This window comes from Cervus elaphus, chromosome 13, assembly GCF_910594005.1.
Source record: "Cervus elaphus chromosome 13, mCerEla1.1, whole genome shotgun sequence".
Classification (NCBI taxonomy): domain Eukaryota; kingdom Metazoa; phylum Chordata; class Mammalia; order Artiodactyla; family Cervidae; genus Cervus; species Cervus elaphus.
In genome coordinates this window covers 31,370,593-31,398,564 of record NC_057827.1, presented here as the reverse complement: position 1 = coordinate 31,398,564, position 27,972 = coordinate 31,370,593, and the positions used below count along the sequence as shown (strand labels likewise).

Here is a 27,972-nt window from a genome sequence, read left to right as displayed (position 1 = left end):
TGTGGACCATGTCTGTGGGCTCCCTGGCTCCCGGTTCATTTGCCCAATGGGAGGTACTGGAAGGAGCCTGGAGAGATGAAGAGGGCAGTGCTGGTGGATCTTTCTGGGTCCCTTCCCCACACGATGCTAGGAATGGCCATGTCCTTCCAATGAAGCCCACAGCCTCTGCCTCCCAGCTCCCTCCCCCTGAGAGCTGCAGGTCTCACTGGATTCCAGCAGTCGTCCCTTGACTGGCCTGGAGGTGCTAACAGTCCTCCTACCCATGCTAGACTGTCGATTTCCCCTCACTCTGCCCTACCTCTGTGAAGAGTCCTTTTCCCTGAACTCTCCTCCTTTACCTCTTTGGAAAATACCCTCTGGGTATTATATGCTGGGACCCTGACTGATTCAAGGAAAAGGATGACTTTATCCACCTACTCTGTATTGAGCAGTTACCATGTAATCAGTGTCTGGTGTTATGGAGAAACCAGGGAAGCAAAACCAGACATTGCTCAGGTAGAAGCTGTCAGAGCTTCTGGGAGATGCAGGCATTTGACTATCAATCACACAAAGAGACTGGACAAAGGCTGCAAAAACTGCTAGTCGGGGAGGGAGCTGGGCTTCCCTTACATTTCAGCCAATGTTTCAGGTGGTGGGAACAGCATGTGTGGAGGCTTCAGAACTGGCTGGAGCCCTGTGTCTTTGGGGAACTTAAGAAAGGCTTGTGCAGAGCCTTAATCATAAATAGACATTGGATTTTGTCAAAAGCTTTACCTGCATTTATTGAGGTGATCATATAGTTTTTAATCTTCCATTTGCTGATGTGATCTATCACACTGATTGATTTGTGGATATTGAAAAATCCTTGCATTCCTGGGATAAACCCCACTTCATCATGGTGTGTGATCCTTTCCATGTATTGTTCCAGCCAGTTTACTAGTATTTTGTTGAGAATTTTTACATCTGTGTTCATCAGTGATATTGGCCTGGAATTTCCTTTTTTTGTGGTGTCTTTGTCTGGTTTATGTATCAGGGTGATGGTGACCTCATAGAATGAGTTTAGAAGTGTTCATTCCTCTGCATTTTTGGGGAATAGTTTCAGAAGGATAGGTGTTATCTCTTCTCTAAATGTTTGATAGAATTCTCCTGTGAAGCCAGCTCGTCCTGGACTTTTCTTTGTTGGGAGTTTTTTCATCACAGTTTCAGAAGATGTGGTACATATATACAGTGGAATATTAGCCATAAAAAATGGATGAAATAATACCATTTGCAGCAACATGGATGGACCTGGAGATTGTCACACTAAATGAAGTAAATCAGAAAGAGAAAGACAAATATCATATGATAGCACTTATATATGAAATCTAAAATATGACACAAATGAACTTACAAAATAGAAACAGACTCATAGAAAACAAACTTATGGTTACCAAAGGGAAAAGGTGAGGGGGAGAAATAGATCGGGAGTTGGGGATTGATATATGTACTACTATACTTAAAATAAATAATCAGGGACTTACCTGGTGTTCCAGTGTTTAAGACTCCATGGTTCCAATGTAGGAAGTGTGAGTCCCCTAATTGGGGACCAAAGATCCCCCCTAAAATAGAAAATAAATAAAAATTTTAAATAAAGTAAAAAAATAAAATTTTCATTCAGCCAATAAATAGAGGAATTAAAATAATACAGAAATAAATAAAATTATTCCAAAATGAAATGTTTAAAAATAAAATAGATGATCAACAAGGACCTACAGTATAACACAGGGAACTCTGCTCAATATTCTGTAATAACCTAAATGGGAAAAGAATATGAAAAAGAATAGACACATGTATAACTAAATCACTTTGCTGTACCCTTGAAGCTAATACAACATTGTAAATCAACTATACATGAACATAAAAAAAAAGTTATTTTAAAAAGAAAGGAGGGGGTGTTCAGGCTTCAGGCCAGCCCTATGAGGCCTTGTCGGAAACTCTATTTAGGATGAAGAAAGGTGAAGCCGTTGGAGCGCATGCAGGTGGCCTCTCAGCCTAGAAGACACACACCTCCTAAGACTCACACCCGCTGTGGTCGTGTCCCTTTGAGCGTGGACTGGATTGGCTGACTTGCTTCTGATGAATGGAACTCAGCAGCCATGATGGATCTCAGCTCCAAGACTGGAGCACAAAGACCGTGGCTTCCACCCCAGATGTCCTCTCTTGTTCTCTCTCTCACCTCGACAGCTGCCTGTGAAGTGGCCTGAGCAGTGAGGAACCAAGTCCACATTCAGGAGACTGCAGCAGGGGCCCCAGCCCCAGCCCAGCCTCTGGGGAACTGCAACCCCAAGAGTTCAGTGACAACCTCCAAAGAGGCCACAACGGGGGCCCACAGCTAAGCCATCTGCAGACTTCTGATCCATAGAAAGTCGAGGGAGGGGATAAATGTTTGTTATTTGAAGTCACCAAATTTTGGGGTAACTTGATCAAGCAACAGGTAACTAATTCAGAGTGTACATTTTAGGGGGCTGGCATATTTAATTTACTCAATAAAGAATAAGGAGGTACTATACGCCAGGTGTGTTGCAGGTGCTGACATAATGTACTTTATAAAGTTTTATGTAGTTATTTTTTGGGTGAGTAACACTGTAACATGATTTGAAACTATAGTTTCAAAATAGAGGATAGAGGGGAGAGCCCCTCCTCACAGATACCCAGTCCCTCACCAAGGGCTCAGAGTTCAGCTTGGGGGAGTGGTACAATTCCAGAGAGACCGTGAGGCTCATACAAACAATTGCACACAGATCCACAATACTGTTCTGCAACTTGTTTTTGTCACGTAATCATTTTCCTTAAAAAAAAAATCCGTGTCTGTACAGAGAATTTCCTGTTTTTCACAGTTATATACAATGTCATGATATGAATATACCCTTATCCATCTTAACCTGTCCCCTATTGATAATCCTTTAAGTTATTTCCAATCCTTTGCTCTTGCTGACAATGGTGCAACAAACAATTATCATCTAACACTTGGCCCTCTAGGGTACATCTCTAAAAATTGGTCCCAAAGTATGCAAATGTACAACTTTGATAAATACTGTCAAACCACCATGACAAAGGTTACACAGACACTTCCTAATGTCATGGCCATCAGCAACAGAGGAGAGCGCCTGCTTCCCCCGGAGCTGTCACCAAGTGGTATCAAATGTGTTTGTCTTCCAGGACAATCTGAGGCCTGGAGTTACCCTTCCTGTTTGATGCGTGTGCTTGTTAACACTTTTGACATGTTCAATGGCTGTTGACACAATTACAGGTGTGGTTGTAAAAGAAATAATAATAATAAAAGTAAATGAACAAACACACCCTCTGGCTGCCAAGTGTTGAACGGACTGTGGAGATCAGAGACCAGAGCCCGGGCGAGAAGCACAGACGAAGGGGATGGAGCATAGCAGATGGTCCAGAGCTGTTTAAAAGACTCAATAAAAGGGCCTTTGTAAGGGCTGGAGCGTGCGCACGCGCACTGGGGAGCCCGCTAGGAGAGGGGGTGGGGTAGGAGGAGGTGCCAGGATTTGTCTTCAGGCTCCGGCTCCCGGCTCCGGCAACTTGAGGAAGATGCTGCCCTTGGCCAGGACAGCGATGCTGAAGGAGGACCAGGTTAGTGCGAGAAGCACAAACGTGATTTTCACAGTTGCTAGCAGACCATTAACTTCTTGCGCTTACTCTACGCTGTGCCTTCCTCCCACACCTTACTGGAGTTTTACATTGTAACATGTATCTTGGATTTCACATATTTAAAATACCACGGTAGTAAATCGCATATGCAGAAAGCTCTGTCAGCCCATCTATGAAATGTTACTTCTTTCTCTGCGCGTCTGCAGAGTGTTGAGGGATCACATGGGCCAGCAGGCAGCTGGGGTCCCGTGTTCAGGCCTGAACACGTGTTCCCTGGACGAACACGTGTTCCCTGGACGCGGCTGCAGGGAATGAGGGTGGACAGGGCTCCCGGAGACTGGCTTCCTTCCGTCTGTCAAGCCAGTGGAGGGGGGCCATCGGAAGTATTTCAACTTTCTGCTTCTTGGCGGGGGGGGGGGGGGGGGGGGGGGGCTCTGATCCAGAGTGTGTCGTTTAAATGTTCTCCAGGTGGTCCCAATCGGTTCTCAGAGCCTCGCATAGAGAGGAAGGAACAACTATGATTCTTTACCACTAGCACCACCTGGGAAGCCCTAAGAAAGAGAAAAACGAGTAACTTTTGAAGTTATCTATGTGCATAGCTTCTTGGAGAGAAAAAGACTAGCACTATAAGATAGCAACGAAATAGACAATTTGCCTTCACCCGGTGACCCCACCCTTCTCCCAGGCTACAGCAGTGACTCCTAGCTGAATTGTCCCCAAGCCAGCAAAGTCAGAGGAGAAGTCAGCCGCATTCCTGGCTTTGATACTTCAAAAGCAAGGTCTGGGGCAGGAGAGAAAGGGGAGCTCTTTGTCTGGGGCCATGACTCTCAAATTGTGGTCTCCCACCAGCCTTACCTGGTTAGAAGTGGAAACTCTCTGGCCCTCACCCAGACCTGCAGAATTGGGGTTTCTAGAGACAGAGCCAAGAAACCTATATTTTAACATTCTACAGGTGATCCCTTTTTAAAAAACTTTTAATTTTATATTGTAATGTAGCCAATTAACAATGTTGTGCACAGCAAAGGGATTCAGCCATACATAAACACATATCCATTGTCCCTCCCACAAACTCCCCTACCATCCAGGCTGCAACATAACATTCAGCAGAGTTCCCTGTGCTGTACAGTAGGTCCTTGTTGGTTATCCATTTTAAACATAGTAGTATGTACATGTCCATCCCAAACTCCCTCTCTTTCTTCCTTCCTTTCCCCTTGGTAACCACAGTTCCTTTTCTAAGTCTGTGAGTCACTTTCTGTTTTGTAAATAATTAATTTGTATCTTTTCTGTGTATAAGGCTGTCATAGGATATTTCTCCTCTATTTTCGCTTCTCTGTCTGACTTACCTCACTCAATATGATGATCTCAATGTCCATCCGGGTCACCATCAGGTGATTCTGATGCACACAGAAGCTTGAGACCTGCCGGCTGAGGGGGTCCCCAGGCCTCGATGTGCAGCTGTGAAAGAAGGACAGGTGAGGGGCTTCCTAGGCTGAAGGGCTTCACAGAGCTCCCTGGGGGAGCAGGTCTAGGGGAGGCAGACAGTGCACCCAGCTAGGGGACCTGGGCCTAGGACAAACTGAGCTGAGGCCTGGAGGTTACCCAGCGATCCAGGAATCACAGGCCCCTCAGCAGACGCCAGCTAGGGGGAGTGGAGAGCTGAGCAAGTATGTACTAGAGGAGACCCTCAAGGTGCTGCCATCCTGAGACAGAGCTCCCCTGCCCCCATGAGGCCTGGCAGGCTCCAACACTGCCATCCCCACTGCTGTCTGCAGCCAGGTTTGACTCCTGGCCTCTGAAGTCTTACTACTTAGTGGGTTCAACAGACAAAAAAAAGTCTATTGTCAAGGCAGCAGCTTGACCACATGCTGGAATCTCAGCTCTACTAGTTACAGGCCCACCAGCTGGATGTCTACCAGTACTGCGGCTGTAAAGGGTTCCCTGACACTTACTTTTCCAGCTCTCTCCCTTGAATAAAATCTTATGGAGTCTGACTGATCACATGCATGTGCCCTGGATGCAAAGGAGGCTGAAAATGTCTTTCTGATTTCTCCCTCGGGGAGACATGAGCTCAAAAGAGGAGAAGTTCCTCCAAACTTAAGAACTTAGGAAAGGTGTTAAGAAGATGCTGAATAGCACCCCCAAAGCATGAAAATGTTCTGCTATGGGCAGGAAAAGAAAATTTAAAAAGAAAAAGACAAAGTGGAATAGAAAACACAAAATAAGATATCAGAAGGAAGTTCAAACATAACTGTAATCACGGTAAATATGAATTTGTTAATCCACCTATTACTACATATCACAAAAAAGATATGCAAATATTAAAAAATATGAAAGAATATATTTCCAATTATATTAAAAATAAACAAGATATACACTAGGACTACAATAACATATTTATTCTTGAATAGCTACAATGTAAAAGATGTTTGCCAGGATGTGAATCCAAAGGAGCTCTCATACACTGTTGGTAGGAGTATAAACTTGTGCAGCAATTTTTGGAAACCTTTTGTCAATACCCACTAAAGCTGAAGATTCACCATGTAACTCAAAACCAAAAACCTGTGTAAGGATGTTCATGGTAGTACTATTTATAATAGATATTATCTGACAGAAACCTAAATGTCCGTCAGAAGTAGCACAGATAAATAAATTTTAACATATTTATACAATAAAATATGATAAAGAAATAAAACTAAACAAGTTATAGCTTAACCTGATAACATCCACAATTTATGGGAGATGAGCCCCACAGACATATTTATTACCAAATGAAGCAAGATCCAAAATGGTACATCCTGTATAATTTCATTCACATAAAGTTCAAATTTATGGAAATCTAACTATAAAGAAAGCTGAGCACCAAAGAATTGATGCTTTTGAACTGTGGTGTTGGAGAAGTCTCTTGAAAGTCTCTTGGATTACAAAGAGATCCAACCAGTCCATCCTAAAGGAAATCAGTCCTGAATATTCTTTAGAAGGACTGATGCTGAAACTGAAGCTCCAAAACTTCGGCCACCTGATGCGAAGAACTGACTCATTGGGAAAGACCCTGATGCTGGGAAAGATTGAAGGTGGAAGGAGAAGGGGACAACAGAGGATGAGATGGTTCGATGGCATCAACGACTTGATAGCCATGAATTTGCTCAAGCTCCAGGAGTTGGTGATGGACAGGGAAGCTTGGCATGCTGCAGTCCATGGGGGTCACAAAGAGTTGGACACAAATGAGTGACTGAACTGAACTGAGTGTTTTAAAACTGTAAGACAAAAAGCTGTCATTCATAGCCTGAGACTAAGTTTGGATCAGGACTGGGTTTTGTGGTCTCATTTTCGACCCACTTTAACCATACCTTCTGCTACAAAATCTTAGACAAATTCAATTACTGGCCAGACTCGATCACTGGGTCACTGATGTCAGTCTCTGATGGTCTTTGAAACAATGCAAGAGGAAGAAATCAAGATCCTATCACCTTTGTTCCTCATCATGGACTCCTGACTGCGACCTCTTGCCTTATATAAACCCCTAGACTCCTCATGGAGGGTGGGCACAGTTCTTGAGGCATGAGCCTTCTGTGTTCCCCTCTGCTGACCGAGAATAAAAGCCACCTTTTATTTCCTCCTAGTTTTTATTTGGCTTTGGTGGGCAAAGGGCAAGATTTTGACCAGTAGCAATTTGGGGGTCTCATCCGGGATCTGATCATGGGCAGGTGGCCGGCCCTGCAGGGACCCTTGGCTTGATGGAAAGTTCAGAGTCTCTCCCCATGCCAGCCTCCTTTGGGAGAGCAGAAGGTTGAGGGATTTCTCTAAGGCTGTGCTGCATCAGACCTGACCGCTGACTCAACTTTGGAACTCTGGCCTGTGACAGAGAATGGGAGAGAGGTTACCCTTTGCAGCTGCCAAAAATCTCTTTCACCTGGAGGACACCTTTTTCTTCTCTTGTCCTCACCAGCCTGAACTTCCATTCTGCTGCTGCTGCTGCTAAGTCGCTTCAGTCGTATCTGACTCTGTCTGACCCCATAGATGGCAGCCCACTGGGCTCCCCCGTCCCTGGGATTCTCCAGGCAAGAACACTGGAGTGGGTTGCCATTTCCTTCTCCAATGCATGAAAGTGAAAAGTGAAAGTGAAGTTGCTCAGTCATGTCCCACTCTTCTCGACCCCATGGACTGCAGCCTACCAGGCTCCTCCGTCCATGGGATTTTCCAGGCAAGAGGACTGGAGTGGGTTGCCATTGCCTTCTCTGCTTCCACTCTGAGAAACACTAAATACTGAAGGATCAGGAAGACGGCGGGCGTCTGGTACATTGTCTTGACACCTGCTAGCATTTTGTTAAGTCCCCCGAGATGTACCTCGAGGTCTCGAGTTTTCCGTTTGGGGAACTGATGCAATTCCAGTTTGGGGGTTTCTCCCCTATGAAAGGGGTGGGCCAAGTTTGTAAGGTGCCGCTTTGAAGTGTCCCAGGCTTGATAGTACTTGGAAGTCACTTCTGAGGCGGTCTTGCCATTTGGTTTTTGGATTTCTGTGCATTTCTTTGCCATTTGCTTTGTTTTTGATGACTTCCCGCTAGCATGGTTTGATTTGGTTTGTTTACTTTGGTTTGTGCACACAGACTTCTGACCTAAGTGCTCAAGCTAGATGGAAAGTACTTCCTCTAAAGTTACATCTCAGAGTCCCCTAGAGAAAATCCTAGGTGACTGGTCAACCTATAATTATGACAAGTATCTCCTTAATTGGACGTTAAAGATGATCATATGTAAAATATATATATATATATGTATGTATATGTATTTTTTTTTCCAGAGAGCTCTATTTTGTTGCCTATGTAATTAATTACTGATGTGATGGACTGAGTTTGAGTAGGCTCTGGGAGTTGGTGATGGACAGGGAAGCCTGGCGTCCTGCAGTCCATAGGGTCGCAGAGTCAGACACGACTGAGCGACTGAACTGAACTGATGTAATTGATTATGGTGATGAGAAAAAACAAAAAAAAGCTGGCTTGGTAACTTTAAACAAAGACCTCCAAGGGGGAAATTTACATTTCTGTGTTTTTGAGATGTAAATGTTCTATCTGATCAACCTAAATTGTTCTATTGTGTGCTTGTTCGAGCTAGGCCTACAAGAGGTCCTTTTGTAATTTATTAGTGGCCAAGTGATGGATCCTTCTAAAATTAGAGAAACTAAAAATTATTAAATCTAGAGCCTTCTCCCTGTAAACAACTGTTTTTTTCCCATACCTATCAAACCAAAGTTAAGTTAACCTGAGAACAAGAAAAACTGGTGTGGGAAGCCTCGCTGTGATCTTCTGCTCATGTCTCTTACAGATGCTAATAACAATTAAGAATATCAGCAGAAGAAAATCTGGAAGGAAAATCTAGCTATTATTTTCATGAGGTAAGTTTTCTTAAAAAAAAAGTAAAAGAATGTATTTGCCTCAAATATATAAATTTTTAAAAATCTTTGGATGGTTATTTGAAATGGGATAAATAGAAGGGACATTTATGTGATTAAAGTAAGATTTGACATTACTACACTACTTAAACTTAATGAGCCAAGAGGGACTCCCTTGGTCGTTCAGTCCCTCAGTCACCTCCCACTCTTTGTGACTGCATGAACTACAGCAAGCCAGGTTTAACTCTTACATCCATACAGGACTACTGGAAAAACCATAGCTTTAACTATTTGGACCTTTGTTGGCCAAGTAATGTCTCTACTTTTTAATATGCTGCCTAGGTTTGCCATAGCTTTTCTTCCAAGCAGCAGATGTCTTTTAATTTCATGGCTATAGCCACCATCTGTGGTGATTTTGGAGCCTCCCCCCCAAAATAAAATCTGTCACTGTTTCCATTTCCCCCCCTCTGTTTGCCATTAAATGATGGTGTTGCAGGAAGGGGGACCCCTTCCAGGGCCTGAAACTGGGCTCTTGTCTAACACTCGGAAATGAATTGTCCGAGGAGACACATGCTGACAAAGCAAGAGATTTTATTGGGAAAGGGCACCCGGTGGAGAGCAGTAGGTAAGGGAACCCAGGAGAACTGCTCTGCCGCGTGGCTCGCAGTCTTGGGTTTTATGGTGATGGGATTAGTTTCCGGGTGGTCTTTGGCCAATCATTCTAATTCAGAGTCTTTCCTGGTGGCGCACGCATCGCTCAGCCAAGATGGATGCTAGCAAGAGGGATTCTGGGAAGTGGACGGACAGGTAGTGTCTCCTCTCGATCTTTCCCAAACTCTTCCGGCTGGTGGTGGCCTATTAGTTCCGTATTCCTTATCAGGATCTCCTGCCATAAAACAACTCATGCAAATGGTTACTATGGTGCCTGGCCAGGGTGGGCGGTTTCAATCAGTGTGCTTCCCCTAACAATGGGACCAGATGCCATGATCCTTGTTTTTTTTTGAATGTTGAGTTTTAAGCCAGCTTTTCACACTCCTTCACCTTCATCAAGAGGCTTAGTTCCTCTTTGCTTTCTTTCATTACGGTGGTATTGTCTGCACATCTGAGGTTACTGATATTTCTCACAGAAATCTTGATTCCATCTTGTGCTTCATCCAGGCTGGCATTTTCACATGATGTAGTCTGCATAGAGTACATTTTTCCACCTTCTGACTGGTAGGATTTGAGTTCTCATTTGAATTGTCATTTTGATTGTTATTCCTGAGGTAATTACAGATGCTGTCTTCTTTGGTGGAGATATGGTTGGGTTTTTTTTCTTTTTTTCCCTTAAATTGTATAAGGAATTTACCTGTCCCAAGTGGCTTCTAGAAAGTTGGTTGTGTTTGGAATTTATTTCAGCAATACCTGCCCCAGGACATTTCTTGAGGGCAGCTGTAACGAATAGCCCACCAGGCTTTCTAAATTGGAGGTGCCAGTAAGCACCATGGTCAAGTTGAAGTGAGAGGAAATTTCCACAAGGGGGAAGCCATTTTCCACAACCACCTCTGGACCCTCTGGTATTGAGAGCCTAGAGAAAGTTGCCTTCCTGGGATGTGAACTGGAGTGGACTATTCCTGACCAAACACCTAACGGCTGGTGGCTTAGTACTTCTCCCCGCTAAAGCTTCACAGCCCTCCGTTCACACTGTCCCATCCAGGACCACAGCAGCCTGCTGAAGGTGCTGAGGTGCCCAGGAGGCAGCACTCTCAGGAAGGCTTGAGTTGGGAACGCTAGCACCAGGAGACATGGAGGCTAGGTGTTTATTGCCCCCAAGGTCCTCCAGCTCTTGATCCCTCTGGGGACTCTGGTCCCAGCCAGAACACAGCAGACAGTAGGTTTTTAAAAAGGGTTCACTGAAGGGTACCATGCCAGGCTGTGTGGACCCTACCCCAGGCCAGCAGGAGGACCCAAGCCTGCTCAGCCTCCCTGGATGAGATAGCATCCCAAGTCAGGGAGGTCAGAGATAATAGAGTAGGTGCTGCTTTTCTTTCCTTTTCTTTAACATCTTGTTGATGCTACCTTGCAGTATAATTGATTTACAATGTTGTGATTGTTGTTAGTGTACAGCCACCTGGTTCAGGGAGGATGTATGTCTGGAGAGTGTGTTTGCTGTTTTTTGGATTCTTTTGCCACAGAGCTTATTGCAGAAGGTCGAGCAAGGTGCTGAGCATTAAGTCCTTCTGGATTATCTATCTCACATGCAGCTTCTGTGTATAGGAGGAAGGACAGAGATAATCCTGTGGAGTATCTCTTAGAGATACACGTATCTGTGTAGGGGTCAGAGATAGAGATTTCTGTATGTATGCAGAAGGAAGGAAGCTGATAATCCATGTGGATTATTGATTATAGATACAGATTTGTGTCTGTATTAGTCAGACAATGATTAGGGAAGTTTGAACCTTCAAACAGCACTGGTGGGAATGTGAAATGGTGCTGCCATTTTGGAAAACATTCTGGCAGATCCTCAAAATGTCAAACTTGGAGTTAGCACATGACCCAGCAATTCCACTCTTATGTATAAACCCAAACACTGGTGCACACATATTTACAGCAGCACAATTTCCAGCAGCCGAAACGGGGAAACCACCCAAGAGACTGTCAACAAGTATCAGAGAACTGATACACACCATGTGGTCCATCCACACAGTGGAATATGACTCAGCCATGAAAAGGAGTGGAACTCTGACACAGGCTACAATGCGGATGAACCTTGAACACATGACACTCAGTGAGAGAAGGAGACATAAAAGGATACACAGTGTATGATTGCACTTATAGGAATCATTCAGAACAGGCAAATCCACAAAGAATGAAAGTGTGTTTGTGATGGCTAGGGGATAGGGGAGGAGAGTGGGTGGGTGGATGACGGATGGGTACATAGTTGGATGGATGATGGATGGATGAATGGATGGATGGATGATGGGTGGATGAATGGAAGAATAGATAGCAGAATGTGGTCCATGCTCACAGTGGAATATGATGCAGCCATGAAAAGGAGTGAAGCTCTGACACAGGCTATAATGTGGATGCACCTTAAACACATGCTGCTCAGCAAGAGAAGCAGATGCAAAAGGATGCACTGTCTTAGTCGGCGTGGGCTGCCATAGCGAAATAGAAGGCTGGGGGCTTCAGCAACAGATATGCATTTCCTACAAATCTGGAGGCCAGACATCTGAGATGAAGGTGTCAGGATGGTCAGGTTCTGGTGAAGCTCTGTTCTTGGTGGGGGGCGGTTTCTTCACTGTGTCCTCACAAGGAGGAAGGGCTGAGGGGGCTCCTTGGGGGTCTCTTTCGTAAGAGTATTAATCCCATTCATGGGGTCTCTACTCTCATGACCTCATCACCTCCTCAAGGCCCCCCCTCCTCACACCATCACCTTGGGGGTTAGGTTTCTACATGTGAATTTTAGAGGGACACCAACATCCAGCCCAGAAAAACCACAAACTATATGATTCCATTTAAAAGAAACATCCAAAACAGGCAAACCCAGAGACAGGAGGTGGGTGAGTGGTAACAGGTGCTAGGGGAGGGGAAGGGCGATGGGAGTGAAGAAGGAATTCATAGGGCCTGGACTCCATCTCAGGCCTGTCCGTGCTGGTCGTGGGCAGCCACCTCTCCAGTGGACTCTGAACTCTGTGCTTAGCGCCTATGGGAATGACAATGGAAGGACAAGACCCCCTCTGGGCAGGGGAATCTTGAAGATCACATCCAGGTTACTCATTGCCTAAGAGGAAACATACCATAATCACCCCTGCCTCCGGACAGGTCATAAACTTTTTCCGTATCTATCTGGATGTAATCACAGGCTTATCGATTATTAACTGGTTGGAAACATGACCACGGGCTTATTGATTATTAACTGTTTGAACCCATAACACATGAATGATAGGATTATTGTAGTTGTATTTACCCTTCCTTTGTTTATGTAAGTTTCAAGGAATTTGAGGTGGTGGGTTTGGACACGTACACATGGGGTATAAAAGATTTTCACAAATGCTGGTCGGGGTCCTTGGCTAAGAGGAGACTCTGCCTTGGGCCCGCCTGTGTAATAAACTGCACTCCACTATCTGCATTGTCCTTCTGAGTGAGTTTGTTTCCCGGAACGCGTGGCTATAACAGGAGGACCTCAATAAACCCTGCACCTTAGGATGTTCAGGAGTAAGCCATTTCTGACTCCATGTTGGAACTGTGTCTTAGACTTGCTCTCTGTTCCTTTTGTTATTAAATCACTCATAATGGCCTGCCTCAGAGAATCCTGCCCCTCTGCCTGACTGTTAAACTAAAGTGCCTTTGTTCAGAACCCTGTCCCCTTGTGGATGGCAGGAAGGAAGAAATTAACACATACCCTGCCTAAGGCTTGCCCTTGTTCTCCAAGATATTTGCAAGATTAACAGCCTTTTTAGTTTGTTTCCTCACCTCCTCCATCTCTAACTCATAAAAGAACCTGGCATCCAGGCCCCGACAAGATGGTTATTTGGAGACATTAATCTTCTTGGTCAGCCGGCCCTCAGAATGCAGTTGTATTCCTTGCCTCAACACATCATGCAGGGAGAAGGGTGGACTTCTGCGTGTCCACACCCAGGGGGCCCCTGGACCTCTACCCTCGGCTGATTTTAATCTGCATCCTAAGCAACTCTGTGGCAGCTGCAAAGAGAGGTAGCCTATTCACATACCCCTCCCAGGGCATGGGGTCACGTGGGCAGACCCCTCCCAGGGCAGGGGGCCCGTCTGGGCAGGACCCAGTGCACAGGAACCGTGCACAGAGCCCTCGTTGCAGAGCACCCCAGCCCTCTTCCTGGTCAGAGCTGGCCCCGAGCACCTCAGAGCAAGATATGGACTAACTAACACTCCTGGACAGGTCAGTGACCCTGGGCTTCACTCTATGTGCCTTCCCTCCACCAGGTCTTCCAGAGGCTTCCACTGGACCCAGGCACTGGTCCCCTATCTCCACCCACCTGACTCCTGGGTTCGTCTCCTTAGGAGGTCTTCTTGAAATTCTCTCCCACTCATGGGTCAGAAAAAATTTATTAGAAGTCAAGCCAGAGCTGCAGCCCCATGTCCGTCCTGACCCTCAGGACCGCACTTCTGTTCCTTGCACCTAGCCGGCACAACAAGGCCCATTTCCTGCAACTATGAGCCACTGATGGTTGAAGATTGGCTGACGTGGAAAAGCCGGCCAGCCCTTCCCCGCAATGCCTGGGTTGAGGTCTTTATAAACACCCCCCTCCAAGCAGCAGGGCTTCCCTGGCGGCTCAATTGGTAAATGAATCTACCTGCAATGCAGGAGACAAGGGTTCGATCCCTGGGTCAGGAAGATCCCCTGGAGAAGGGAATGGCAACACACTCCAGTATTCTTGCCTGAGAAATCCCATGGACAGAGGAGCCTGGCAGGCTACAGTCCATGGGGTCACAAGAGTTGGACACAATTTAGCAACTAAATCACCACCACCGACTCCCTCCAGGCAGCAGGAGTGCCTGCAGCTGCACCTGACACCATCTCCTCTGCCCCTTAGGAGCATAGCTGGGCTGGTGACAAGGAGTGAGGGGGCCACGCTTTGTGGGCTGATTTCTTTTTTTTGGTTGTTGTTGTTGTTCTAAGAGGTGGATCCTAAAAGAACTTGCTGTGATGAATGGCAAAGTTTCTCCCGTTGGCAAAGTTTCTCCCGCCTATATTTTCCTCAAGAATTTCATAGTATCCGACCTTACATTTAGATCTTTATCTTGAAAATCTGTTGCTAAGTCGTGTCTGACTCTTTCTGCGACCCCATGGACTGCAGCCCACCATGCTTCTCTGACATGGGATTTCCCAGGCAAGAATACTGGAGTGGGTTGCCATTCCCTTCTCCAGGAAATCTTCCCAACCCAGGGATCCAAACCCAAGTCTGCGGCATTGATAGGCGGGTTCTTTACCACTGAGCCATACTAAGATGGGGTCTTTGTCTTATTTGGAGTTTATTCTTGTGTATGGTATTCGGGAATATTCTAATTTCACTCTCATTTTCATTGTTCAAGGAACCAGTAAGGCAGGAGATCGATGGGCTCTAGGTTGGAAATTCACAATCAGCTAGCCTCTGCTCTGCATTTCCTGAGGCAACATAAGTGGGTTCCAGTTGAGGAATTGACACAACCAGCCCCCTGTTTGCTCCCAGAAATTGAAGTAACAATAGAAACAGAGTAAGTAGCCAGTCTTTGTCTCTTGTAAACACCTCAAGGGAATAATCTTGGCAAGGACAAAGAGAGGCAAAACCCTGTCTAAATGAAGGATTAGGGAGAACACTACACATGCGCAGAAAGGCTCCTTGGAGTCAAAAGTCAGGGTATAATTCCAGGCTATAAAGAGTATTGCTCCTCCCAGAAGCCTCCCACTTCAATATCCATCTTGGCTAAGGTTTACGTGTGCACCCCAGGGGAGGGTCCTGAGACAAATTAACTGGGGGGAGGGGGGGTTTACAAAGCAAGATGATTGGCCTGAGGGAAGACAAAGACCTGGATAACTGGCCTCTTATAAAGGATTTAAACTTCCAAAGGCACGACTCTCTGAGCTCACCTGTGCACCTTTCCACGTGTACTTTTTTTTTTTTCAATAAACTTTTTACTTTACTCTTTACCTTCTGCCTCCTCACCTGAATTCATCCTTGACTAGGCAGGCAAGACAAGGGACCTTAGCCCTGACTGCTGGCTCCTGTGGTCCAGTGGTTAGGACTCCCGGTCTGGGAAACTAAGACCCTGCTTCCAGCTACTGCTCACTGCTGCTTAGAGCTGGGCACATCGGAAATGACGAGTACACTGTCCTCCAGAGTGGCTGTCACCAATTTGTATTTCCAGCAGCAGAGGAGGAGGGTTCCCTTTCCTCCACAGAGTCGGCAGCATGTAACGTTTGTGGAGTGTTTAACAGAGGCCACTCTGACTGCTGTGAGGTAATTCCTTCTTGTAGTTTTGATTTGCATTTCTCTAATATTTAGCGATGGTGACATTGTTGCAGGAAGGGGGACCCCTTCCAGGGCCTGAAACTGGGCTCTTGTCTAACATTCGGAAATGAATTGTCCGAGGAGACACATGCTGACAAAGCAAGAGATTTTATTGGGAAAGGGCACCCAGGTGGAGAGCAGTAGGTAAGGGAACCCAGGAGAACTGCTCTGCCACATGGCTCGCAGTCTTGGGTTTTATGGCGATGGGATTCGTTTCCGGGTAGTCTTTGGCCAATCATTCTAATTCAGTCTTTCCTGGTGGCACACGCATTGCTCAGCCAAGATGGATATTAGCAAGAGGGATTCTGGGAAGTGGACAGACACGCGGTGTTTCCTTTTGACCTTTCCCGAACTCTTCCGGTTGGTGGTGGCTTATTAGTTCCGTATTCCTTATCAGGATCTCCTGTCATAAAACAACTCATGCAAATGGTCACTATGGTGCCTGGCCAGGGTGGGCGGTTTCAATCAGTGTGCTTCCCCTAACAACATCGTGTGACTTTTCTTAAAAGATGTGAGTTAAAGTTACCTGTTGAAATCGGCTCCCTGAACATCTGCCCAGTTTTGAATTCCCTTTTGGTGACCACCCTTGGGGGACGTCTGGAGGGCAGTTGTTTGCTTCCAGCCCCAGGTCCTTGGAAATATAAAGTGCCAATCAGTGCAGCTTTTATAGTTGCTGTTACAAAAAACAGCACAAGGAGGCAGCATTTCTTCATGTTCCACTTTCATTTTTCCTTTTTCTGGACATTTATTGTTATTTACTTTGGAGTAGAATTGATTTCTGATATTGTGTTTGTTTCGGGTGTATGGGTGCTTGATTCACTTAGATGCAGATGTTTACTAGTTCTTTTCAGGGTTCTCTTTCTCATATAAATGATTAAAATGTGTTCCATAGACTGCCCTGTACTATTTAATGGATTCGTTGGTTATGTCAAACAACTGTATTAATGATATATATATATTGTTTGATATATATTAACGAGCATATGTTATTGGCAAAATCTTAATTTATCCCTCAATTCCAAGATTTTTTTCATAATCATAAATTAGTTTCCTAAGTTTGTGAGTCTATCACGTAATATCTGACATTTGCATTCATTTCAAGAATACAACTGTCAGTGATACCCTGTGATATTTGTCTTTCTCTCTCTGACTTCCTTTACATAGTAAGGTAATCACTCTGTCCATCCACACTGCTGTCAATGGCATTATTCTGTTCTGATTCAAGGCTGAGTAGTATCCCAGTGTAGAGGTGCACCACTTGGTCCTCATTTTCCTGTCAATGGATATCTTGGTTGAATTTGTTGCAGTAAAAAGGAAAAAAGGAGGAATGAGGTTTTTTTTTTTTTTTTCCTCTTTCTTAAGAACAAAGCAGATGAAGAAACAGTGAGCAGGCCTGAAAGTTCCTAGTTTTTTTTTTAATTTAACTGCTCCTAACTCTGCATGTCTGTAACTAAGTTTGCTTTTCTGCCCCCTAACTCTGCAGGAGCTACACTTTGCACCTATTTTCCTTTGACTCTATGCTAAATACATCCCCTATCTGGTGTTTACTCTTACAACACCCTTCCCCTTGTAGTTACACATCAGAAAGAAGGCCACCAAACTGCCAGACTCAGTTACTGGGTTATTGATGCCAGTTTATGACTGTCTTTGAAACAATGCAAGAGGAAGAAATCAAGATCCTATCATGTTTGTTCCTCATCACTGACTGCCGAGCCCTCATCTTATATAAGCCCCTAAACTCCTCATGGGGAGCACAGTTCTTGAGGCATGAACCTACTGTGTTCCCCGCTTCACCAGCTGAGAATTAAAGCCACTTTCTATTTCCTCCAAACTTTGTTTCCATATTTTTTATTTGGCTTCACCTGGCAGAGAAAGCCAAGATTTTGGCCAGCAACAATTCTAGCTTTTGGCCATTGTCAACCGTGCTGCCCTGAAAACAAGGGTGCGCCGGTCATTGTGAATTCTGATCTTCTCTGGGTCTAAGCCCAGACGTGGGATTGTCAGACCTTATGGTTTCTGGATGTTTAGTTTATAAGGAACCTCCTTGCTGGTTTTTATAGTTTCTATACCCGTTTACATCCACACGAAGAGTGTAGGAGTGTTCCCTTTGGCCTCCATGCTCTGCCAGTCGGATTCTCTGTAGATGTTTTAGATGGTGGCCATTCTGACCTGTGTGAGGGAATTTCTCATGGTAGTTTTGATTTGCCTGGGCTTAGTAGTTAGTGATGCTTTCTAAGGCCCACCTGACTTCACATTCCAGGATGTCTGGCTCTAGGTGAATGATGACACCATCGTGATTATCTGGGTCGTGAAGATCTTTTTTGTACAGTTCTTCTGTGGATTCTTGCCACCTCTTCTTAATATCTCAGATATGCTGATGACACCACCCTTATGGCAGAAAGTGAAGAGGAACTAAAAAGCCTCTTGATGAAAGTGAAAGAGAAGAGTGAAAAAGTTGGCTTAAAGCTCAACATTCGGAAAACTAAGATCATGGCATCTGGTCCTATCACTTCATGGGAAATAGATCGGGAAACAGTGGAAGCAGTGTCAGACTTTGTTTTTTGGGTTCCAAAATCACTGCAGATGGTGATTGCAGCCATGAAATTAAAAGACGCTTACTCCTTGGAAGGAAAGTTATGAGCAACCTAGATAGCATATTAAAAAGCAGAGACATTACTTTGCCAACAAAGGTCCATCTAGTCAAGGCTATGGTTTTTCCAGTGGTCATGTATGGATGTGAGAGTTGGACTGTGAAGAAAGCTGAGCGCCGAAGAATTGATGCTTCTGAACTGTGGTGTTGGAGAAGACTCTTGCAAGTCCCTTGGACTACAAGGAGATCCAACCAGTCTATCCTGAAGGAGATAAGTCCTGGGTGTTCACTGGAAGGACTGATGCTGAAGCTGAAACTCCAATACTTTGGCAACCTGATGCTAAGAGCTGACTCATTGGAAAAGACCCTGATGCTGGGAGGAATTGGGGGCAGGAGGAGAAGGGGACGACTGAGGATCAGATGGCTGGATGGCATCCCGACCTGATGGACATGAGTTTGAGTAAACTCCGGGAGTTGGTGATGGACAGGGAGGCCTGGCGTGCCGCGATTCGTGTGGTTGCAAAGAGTCAGACACGACTGAGCGACTGAACTGAACTGAGTAGGTAGTGAGCAGAGACCCTTTCCCAGAGCTTTTTAATCATGTGCAGTGTGAGTACAGTTTGCCTCTTGAAATTGTCTTCTTGAAAGATGGCCCTGTTTGAATTCCTTACCCATGTCTTCCGATATAGGGCAGGTGACTAAAGGGCAGGTGTCATTTACAGACCTCCAAGCCTTCTGAATATTCAGAGCCCAACAGCACCTGTTTTTTTTTTTTTTTTCATGTATTTTTATTAGTTGGAGGCTAATTACTTTACAGTATTGTAGTGGTTTTTGCCATACATTGACATGAATCAGCCATGGATTTACATGTGTTCCCCATCCCGATCCCCCCTCCCACCTCCCTCCCCATCCGATCCCTCTGGGTCTTCCCAGTGCACCAGCCCTGAGCACTTGTCTCATGCATCCAACCTGGGCTGGTGATCTGTTTCACCCTTGATTGTATACTTGTTTCAACGCTATTCTCTCAGAACATCCCACCCTCGCCTTCTCCCAGAATCCCAAAGTCTGTTCTGTACATCTGTGTCTCTTTTTCTGTTTTGTATATAGGGTTATCGTTACCATCTTTTTAAATTCCATATATATGTGTTAGTATACTGTATTGGTCTTTATCTTTCTGGCTTACTTCACTCTATATAGTGGGCTCCAGTTTCATCCATCTCATTAGAACTGATTCAAATGAATTCTTTTTAATGGCTGAGTAATATTTCATTGTGTATATGTACCATAGCTTCCTTATCCATTCGTCTGCTGATGGGCATCTAGGTTGCTTCCATGTCCTGGCAATTATAAACAGCAACAGCACCTGTTTTAAAGTTGTTCTGGAAAGCAGTCCTGAGGAAACAGTGTTACTTCCTGCACAACTCTGGTCCTCAGCCGATGAGTCTTATGGAAAACTCTGCTCCTGGATCGTCAACTAAGGAGAATGTGCCAGAAGAAACACCCAAGGCTTAGGTCTCCTTTTTCCTCCCCCTTACCCTTTATCTCCAGGATTCATTCCAATTTTTGGAACACCACTCTTCAGAGGATGCTATCATCTGTCAGTGGGGCAGCCTTAAGGACAGAAACTGGAGTTGGAAAATCCAGCCTACGGGACATATGGTGCCCAGGGAACCATGCAAAGCTTTTCCAGCCCAGAGGCTCCACCATTTTGGGGGTGAAGAAGGTGTGGTTTCTCTGCAGGTGGGCCCACCTGGATCTGGAGATTGGGTACTCATGCAAATAGCTAGAGGTCCTCCAGGTCCATCGTAGGAAGCATGTTTCCTGCTTGCCACATGCTCCCACCTCTGTCTGCCCCAAGACCTTCCAGTCTTGAGACCGAAGTCTGCTCAGGCTCCAGGGATGTGACACCACGCCAGGTTACTATAGCCTGAGGGCAAGAGTCACCATTCTTTATTTCTTTTCTTTTTTGTGTTTTTATTCCATAATTTGAATTGGAGTATATAGTGGAATGACAAGGTTGTGGGGTTGGGGTTGGTTTTTTTTTTTTTCTTCCATTTTGGATCTACAGCAACTAGATTCATTGAGACATAGATGTACATATGTTCTTTTCCTTGTTCTTCTCCAGTGCAGGATATTACAGAGTGTTGAATAGGATTCCTGTGTTCACAGTGGTTTCCTGGTGGCTTCTTTTTATAATATAAGCCTCCCTATGCATGAGACAAGTGCTCGAGCCTGGTGCACTGGGAAGACCCAGAGGAATCGGGTGGAGAGGGAGGTGGGAGGGGGGATCGGGATGGGAATACGTGTAAATCTATTGCTGATTCATGTCAATGTATGACAAAACCCACTGAAAAAATAAATAATTAATTAAAAATATATATATATATATAAGCCTCCCTATGTTAGACTGAAACAGCTCTTTTCTCCCTGACCCACACCTTTCTTTTCTGGGGACCATAGTTTGTGAGACTGATTCTCTTTGGTAAAGAAGTTCATTTATATCCATTTTTAGATTTCAGCTAGAAGTAATATCATATACTAATACCTCTCCCTGTGTCCCTCACTTCACTTGATATGCTCATCTCTACTTTCTTCTCTAAGGCTGGACATAGCATTATGCTCTGCTTCTTTACGGCTGAGTGATGTTGCTTTGTGTCTGTGTACCCCCTCTTCCTTATCCGTTCATCCGTACTTCTACACCTAGGTTGCTCTGTCTTTGCTATGGTACGTAGTGCTGCCATGATCACAGGGGAACCGCTGTCTTTCAAAATTTTGACTTTCTCTGGATCAATGCCCAGGCGTAGGATTGCTATGTCCTCAGGTAATTTTATGTTTATATTTATTAAGAACCTCCATAGTGTTTTCCCTATTGCATGTACCATTTCATATTCCCAACAACAGTGTAGAAAGGGTCCCTTCTCTTCACACCGTCTCCAAACTTATTTTTGGAGATGTTTAGAGATGGCAAATCTCACCGGTGTAAGGTGATACTCGGACTTCTGATAGGCCTATCTGTAATAATTTGTGATGCTGAGCATCTTTTTATATGCCTAATAGCAATCTGTATGCCTTCCTGTAAGAAATAACCATTTTGATCTTTGGCCCATTGATTTGTTGGGTTGTTTGTCTTTTTGATATTAAGCTACAGGGCTGTTTCTATGTTTTGGACACTAATTCCTTGTGGATATCTTCAATTACAAATATATTTTCCTATTCTGAGTGTTATCTTTCTTTTTTGTTTAGGGTTTCATTTGCTGTGCAAATGCTTTTAAGATTAACTTGGCCTCATTTTCTTACTCTTTTGTTTATTTTTCATTATTCTGAGAGGTGGATCCCAAAAACACTTGGTGGAATTGATGTCACAGCATGCCCTGCCTATAATTTCCTCAAGAATTTCATAATATTCATCCTTACACTTAGATCTTTATCTTATTTGAAGTTTATTTCTGTTTATGGCTTGAGGAATGTTCTAATTTCATTCTCATTTTCATTGTTAAGGAACCAACAGGCTATCCTCCATATTGGCACGCACCTATTTTCATTTTTAGCATCAGAGGAGGAGGGTTCCCTTTTCTCCACAGCATTTAGTGGATTTAACCTTTGTAGAGTGCTTGATAATGTCCATTCTGACCGATTTTGGGTGATACCTCGTTGCAGGATTGAATACACTTCCCTAATACTTAGTGATGGTAAGTATCTTACCATCTTTTCACATGATTTTTTTCTTTAAGATGTAAGTTAAGCATACCTGTTAAAATCGGCCTCTTGAAGGTCTACCCAGTTATGAATTCTTTTCAGTGACCAACCCTAGGAGACTCCTGGAAGGCAGTTGTTGTTTACTTACACCCTCCTCCCGCTCCGGGACCTTGTGAATATTAAGTACCAGTCGACACAACTTTTATAGTTGTAGTTGCCAATATGGCCACAAGGCGGCAGTATTTTTCTTGCCCCACTTTCTTTTTTCTTCTTTTTTTTTTTTAACCTTTTCCTGTACTTTCATTGTTATTTTATATTGGAATAGGGCTTCCCAGGTGGTGCTACTGGTAAGACCCTGCCTGCCAATGCACCTACATATATTTTTGTAGGTGTTTTGAGATGGCCATCCTGACCTGTGTGAGGTGATACCTTGTTGGATTTGCTTTGTGTTTGTGTAAGAATGAGTGATGTTGAGCATGTTTTCATGTGCCTAATCACAATCTGTATGTCTTCCTCCAAGAAACACCCATTTCTGTGTTTGGCCCATTTGTGTCTTCGGTTGTTATGCTTTCAATATTGAGCTGTATGGGGCTCTTTGTATGTTTTGGAGATGAATTTCTTATGGGTATCTTCATTTGCAAATATTTCTTCCCATTCCAGGTTGCGATTGTCTTTCGTTTTGGGTTTCCTTTGTTGTGCAAATGCTTTTAGTGTTAATTAGGTACTGTTTTCTTTATTTTTTGTTTATTTTTCATTCATCTAAGTGAAAGTTAAAGTCTCTCAGTCGTGTCTGACTCTTTGCGACCCCATGGACTATACAGTCTATGGAATTCTCCAGGCCAGAATACTGGAGTGGGTAGCCATTCGCTTCTCAAGGGGATCTTCCCAACCCAGGAATCAAACCCAGGTCTCCCACATTGCAGGCGGATTCTTTCCCAGCTGAATTGCAAGGGAAGCCCAAGAATACTGGAGTGGGTAGCCTATCACCTTCTCCAGTGGATCTTCCTGACCCAGGAATCCAACGGGGGTCTGCAGCATTGTAGGTGGATTCTTTACCAACTGAGCTCTCAGAGATATACCCAAAAAGACCTTCCTGCAATTTATGTTATCAGGTGTCCTCACTGTGTTTCCTCAAGACTGTCAAAGAATCCATCCTGACATTTAGATCTTCTGTTTGTAGTTTATTTTGTATATGATGTTAGGGAGTATTCTAACTTCATTCTCATTTTCTTTGTATCAGTATCCATCACACTATCCTTCACAGTGTCTCTTCCCAGTTTATATTCCCAGCATCAGTGGAGGAATGCTCACTTTTCTTCACACCTTCACCAGTTGTTACAGTTTGTCAAGTTTCTACAAATGGCCATTCTGACTGCTGTGAGGTGATACCTGGCTGTGGTTTTGATTTGCATTTCTCTGATATTTAGCCATGTTGATGTTTTTTCATGAGATTTATTTTAAAGGATATGAGTTAAACTTACCTGTTGTGATGGGCTTCTTGTATGCCTGCCCTGTTTTGAATTATTTTTTGATGACCATCACGAGGCCATTTCTTGAAGTTAGTTGGTTTTACTTACAACAAAGGTCCAAATAGTCAAATCTATGGTTTTTTCAGTTGTTATGTATGGATGTGAGAGTTGGATCATAAAGCATGCTGAGCGCTGAAGAACTGATGCTTTCCAGTTGTAGTGCTGGAGAAGACTCTTGAGAATCCTTTCGACAGCAAGGAGATAAAACCAGTCGGTCCTTAAGGAAATCAAGCCTGAATATTCATTGGAAGGACTGATGCTGAAGCTGAAGCTCCAATACTTTGTCCACCTGATGCAAGGAGCTTTTCATTGGAAAAGACCCTGATGTTGAGAAAGATTAAGGGCAGGATGAGAAGGGGGTGATAGAGGATGAGATGGCTGGATGGCATCACTTACTCAGTGAACATGAATTTTGGCAAATTCTCGGAGATAATGAAAGACAGGGAAGCCTGGCATGCTGCAGTCCATGGGGTTGCAAAGAGTGGGACACCACTGAGCGACTGAAAAACAACAAGGACCTGGTTGGTGAATATTAATTAACCATCAGCCCAGTTTTTCAAGTTGTTGTTACTGACAGTGGTCCCAAGGTGGCAGTATCGTTTCATGTACAACTTTTTTTTTTTTTTCTGTCCTGTAATTTTCTTATCATTTAGTATTGCAACAGAGGTGATTTCCGATGTGGTGTTTGTTTCAGAAGTAAAGGAACTTAATCCAGTTATATATAGATATTTATCTATTCTCTTTCTGGTTCTTTTTCTCATCTAGGTTATTACAGTCTGTTCAGTTAACTTCCCTGTGGTATTCAGTAGGTACTTTTTGATAATCTATTGGATATGTATCAATGTGTATATCTTAGTTCAAAACTCTAATTTCCCCACCTTTATCTGGAGATTAGGGGCTCATGCAGAGGGCAAGAGGCACTCCAGGAACATCATGGGGCACCCTGCCTGCCACGTCCTCCCAGGACCGAGCCCCAACACAGTCCAGCCTTGGGAGCCACGCCTGCCCAGTCTCGAGATGTGAAACCAGCCAAGGTAACCATGGAATGAGGGAAACAGAGTCAATTTTTGTTTTCTCTTTTCTTTTTTTGTTTTCATCCTCTGATTTGCACTGTAGTGTATAGCGAAAGTGGGGCTTCCCTGGTGGCTCAGACAGTAAAAATCTACCTGCAATGCAGGAGACCTGGGGTCGAAAGATCCCCTGGAGGAGGGCATGGCAAGCCACTCCAGTATTCTTGCAAGGGACAGAGGAGTCTAGTGGGCTAGAGATGGCAGGTGTACCCGTGTCTTTTAAAATGTTGGTTTTCTCTGGATGTATACCCAGGCGTAGGATTGCTGGGTCTGAAGGTACTTCTCTATTTTGTTTTTTAAGAACCTCCATACTGGAACACGCCCACGACTCCCGGACCGAGTTGCTGGAGAAAGAGGGACCCTGCCTTCTAGAAAACGTTAGGAGTTATCGTCCTAACCAAGCGTTTTCCAAGATTATAAAGAAAAGGGTATTGACAACTGTGGGCAACAGGCAACTGGAGAGGACTGCAAAGGAAAAATTTTTCAAAGATTCAATTGAGAAGACAACTGGATATAAGGAATTCTAAGTTTGTTTATCCATAATGGAGACGTCTGATTCAGCTGGATTAAAGAAGAACCAATGGAATCCCCAAAAGTACGGGAAACTAAATCCGTGATGCTAGGTTTTACCTCAGCTGGCTTGCCAACACCCACTACAATCAATTTGCCATCTTCTAATCCTACAAGAATATGGCTATATTCTTTGGTTACACAAACACCAAATAGGCGATCGCATGGCTAATGGGTTGATGCTGAGATTCAAACTAGAAGAGAAATAAAAAACACATAATTACACAGATATACAATGGATTCATAGAACTTTATAACTGGAAGATAACTTAATAGTCAACTAATTATACATTCTAATTTTATAAATGTGGGAACTTAAGTTCAGAAAACCTGAGTGACAAAAGAGCCGACATTTATAGCATTACTCAAAATACTTAATACAGTTTTTCTCTATTTCCAACATCTGTTTGCCCTCTAACCATTTATATGTGTTCTCACGAAATGATTAACAAATGAAAGTTGGATAAACAAAAGGGTAAAAGCCCAAAAAGTATGTGCTGGTGGGGAATAAGGTCAATAAAATTGGTATATTTGCTTTGTCATGCAAAAAAAAAAAAAGAACCTCCATACTGTTCTCCCTAGTGGATCTCCATTGTACATTTCCAACCACAGTGCAGGATAATTCTCTTCTCTCTACACCGTCTCTAGCATTTATTTTTGGACATATTTTGAGATGGCCGTTCTGACCTGTGTGAGGTAATACCTTGTTGGATTTCCTCTGTGTGTGAGAATTAGTGATGCTGAGAATGTCCTCAGGTGCCTAATCGCAGTGTGTATGTCTTCCTCCAAGAAACACCTGTTTCTGTGTTTGGCCCGTTTGTGTCTTGGGTTGTCTGTGTCTTTGATACTGAGCTGTATGAGCTGTCTGTATGTTTCAGAGATGAATTCCTTGTGAGTATCTTCATTTGCAAACATTTTTTCCCATTCTGGGTTGCATTTATCTTTCATTTAGGGTTTCCTTTGCTATACAAATGTTTTATGGTTAATTAGATCCCTTTTTCTTACTTTTGATTTATTTTTCATTCATCTAAGAGGTGTATCCATAAAGACCTTGCTGTGATTTATGTCTGTGTGTGTCCTGCCTATGTTTTCCTTAAGCTTTCATAGTATCCATCCTCACATTTAGATCTTTATATTCTTTGGAGTATATTTTGTGTATGGTGTTAGGGAGTATTCTAACCTCATTTTCTTTGCCTCAATAACCACTACACCATCCTCCACACATCCTCTATTACCAGTTTATATTCCCAACATCAGGGGAGGAACATTCCCTTTTCTCCACACCTTCACTGGCAGTTCAGAGAAGGCAATGGCACCCCACTCCAGTCCTCTTGCCTAGAAAATCCCATGGACGGAGGAGCCTGGTAGGCTGCAGTCCATGGGGTCGCGAAGAGTCGGACACGACTGAAGCGATTTAGCAGCAGCAGCAGCAGCACTGGCGGTTATTGTTTGTAGAGTTTCTGAGAATGGCCACTCTGACTGGTGTGAGGGGATTACTTGCTGTGGTTTCAATTTGCATTTCTAATATTTAACAATGTTGACAACTTTTCTTGTGATTCTTTTTAAAGGGTCAAAAATTACATTTGACATTCTGTGAAAAATGACAGAATGATTTCACTTCATTTTCAAGGCAAACCATTCAACATCACAGAAACCCAAATCTATGCCCCAACCACTGATGCCAAAGAAGCTGAACTTGGACAGTTCTGTGAAGACCTACAGGACTTTCTAGAACTAACACCAGAGAAAAGATGTCCTTTTCATCATAGGGGATTGGAATTAAAAAGTCAGAAGTCAAGAAATGCCTGAAGTAACAGGCAAGTTTAGCCTTGGAGTACAAAATGAAGCAGGGCAAAGGCTAACAGAGTTTTGTTAAGAAAACACACTGGTCATAGCAAACATCCTCTTCCAACAACACAAGAGACAGCTCTACACATGGACATATCAGATGGTCAACACCAAAATCAGATTGATTATATTCTTTGCAGCCAAAGATGGAGAAGCTCTCTACAGTCAGCAAAAACAAGACCATGAGCCCCTTATTGCCAAATTCAGACTTAAATTGAAGAAAGTAGGGAAAACCACTAGGTCATTCAGGTAAGACCTAAATCAAAGCCCTTATGATTATACAGTGGAAATGACAAATAGACACAAGGGATTAGAGCTGATAGGCAGAGTGCCTGAAGATCTATGCATGGAGGTTCGTAACACTGTACAAGAGGCAGTGATCAAAACCATCCCCAAGGAAAAAGAAATGCAACAAATCAACATGGTTGTCTGAGGAGGCCTTATGAATAGCTAAGAAACAAAGAGAAGCGAAAGGCAAAGGAGGAAGTGTAAGATACACTTAACTGAATGCAGAGTTCCAGAGAATAGCAAGGAGAGATAAGAAAGCCTTCATTAGTGAACAATGCAAAGAAATAGAGGAAAACAATAGAATGGGAAAGACTAGAGATCTCTTTAGGAAAATTGGAGATGCCAAGGGAACATTTTATGCAAA

General features: G+C 43.9%; 1 long non-coding RNA gene across 2 annotated transcripts; it reads left to right on the top strand.

Annotated features, from left to right (window-relative positions):
* The first annotated feature begins 17 nt into the window (after window positions 1–17).
* Window positions 18–26,790, top strand: LOC122706667. Of its 2 annotated transcripts, XR_006344436.1 has the most exons (5): window positions 18–33; window positions 3,535–3,609; window positions 8,944–9,013; window positions 24,728–24,866; window positions 25,204–26,790. It is a non-coding gene; the product is annotated as an uncharacterized LOC122706667 (long non-coding RNA). The 2 variants fall into 2 exon arrangements; XR_006344437.1 differs by lacking the exon at window positions 18–33 and having other exon boundaries at window positions 3,498–3,609.
* Window positions 26,791–27,972: the final 1,182 nt, after the last annotated feature.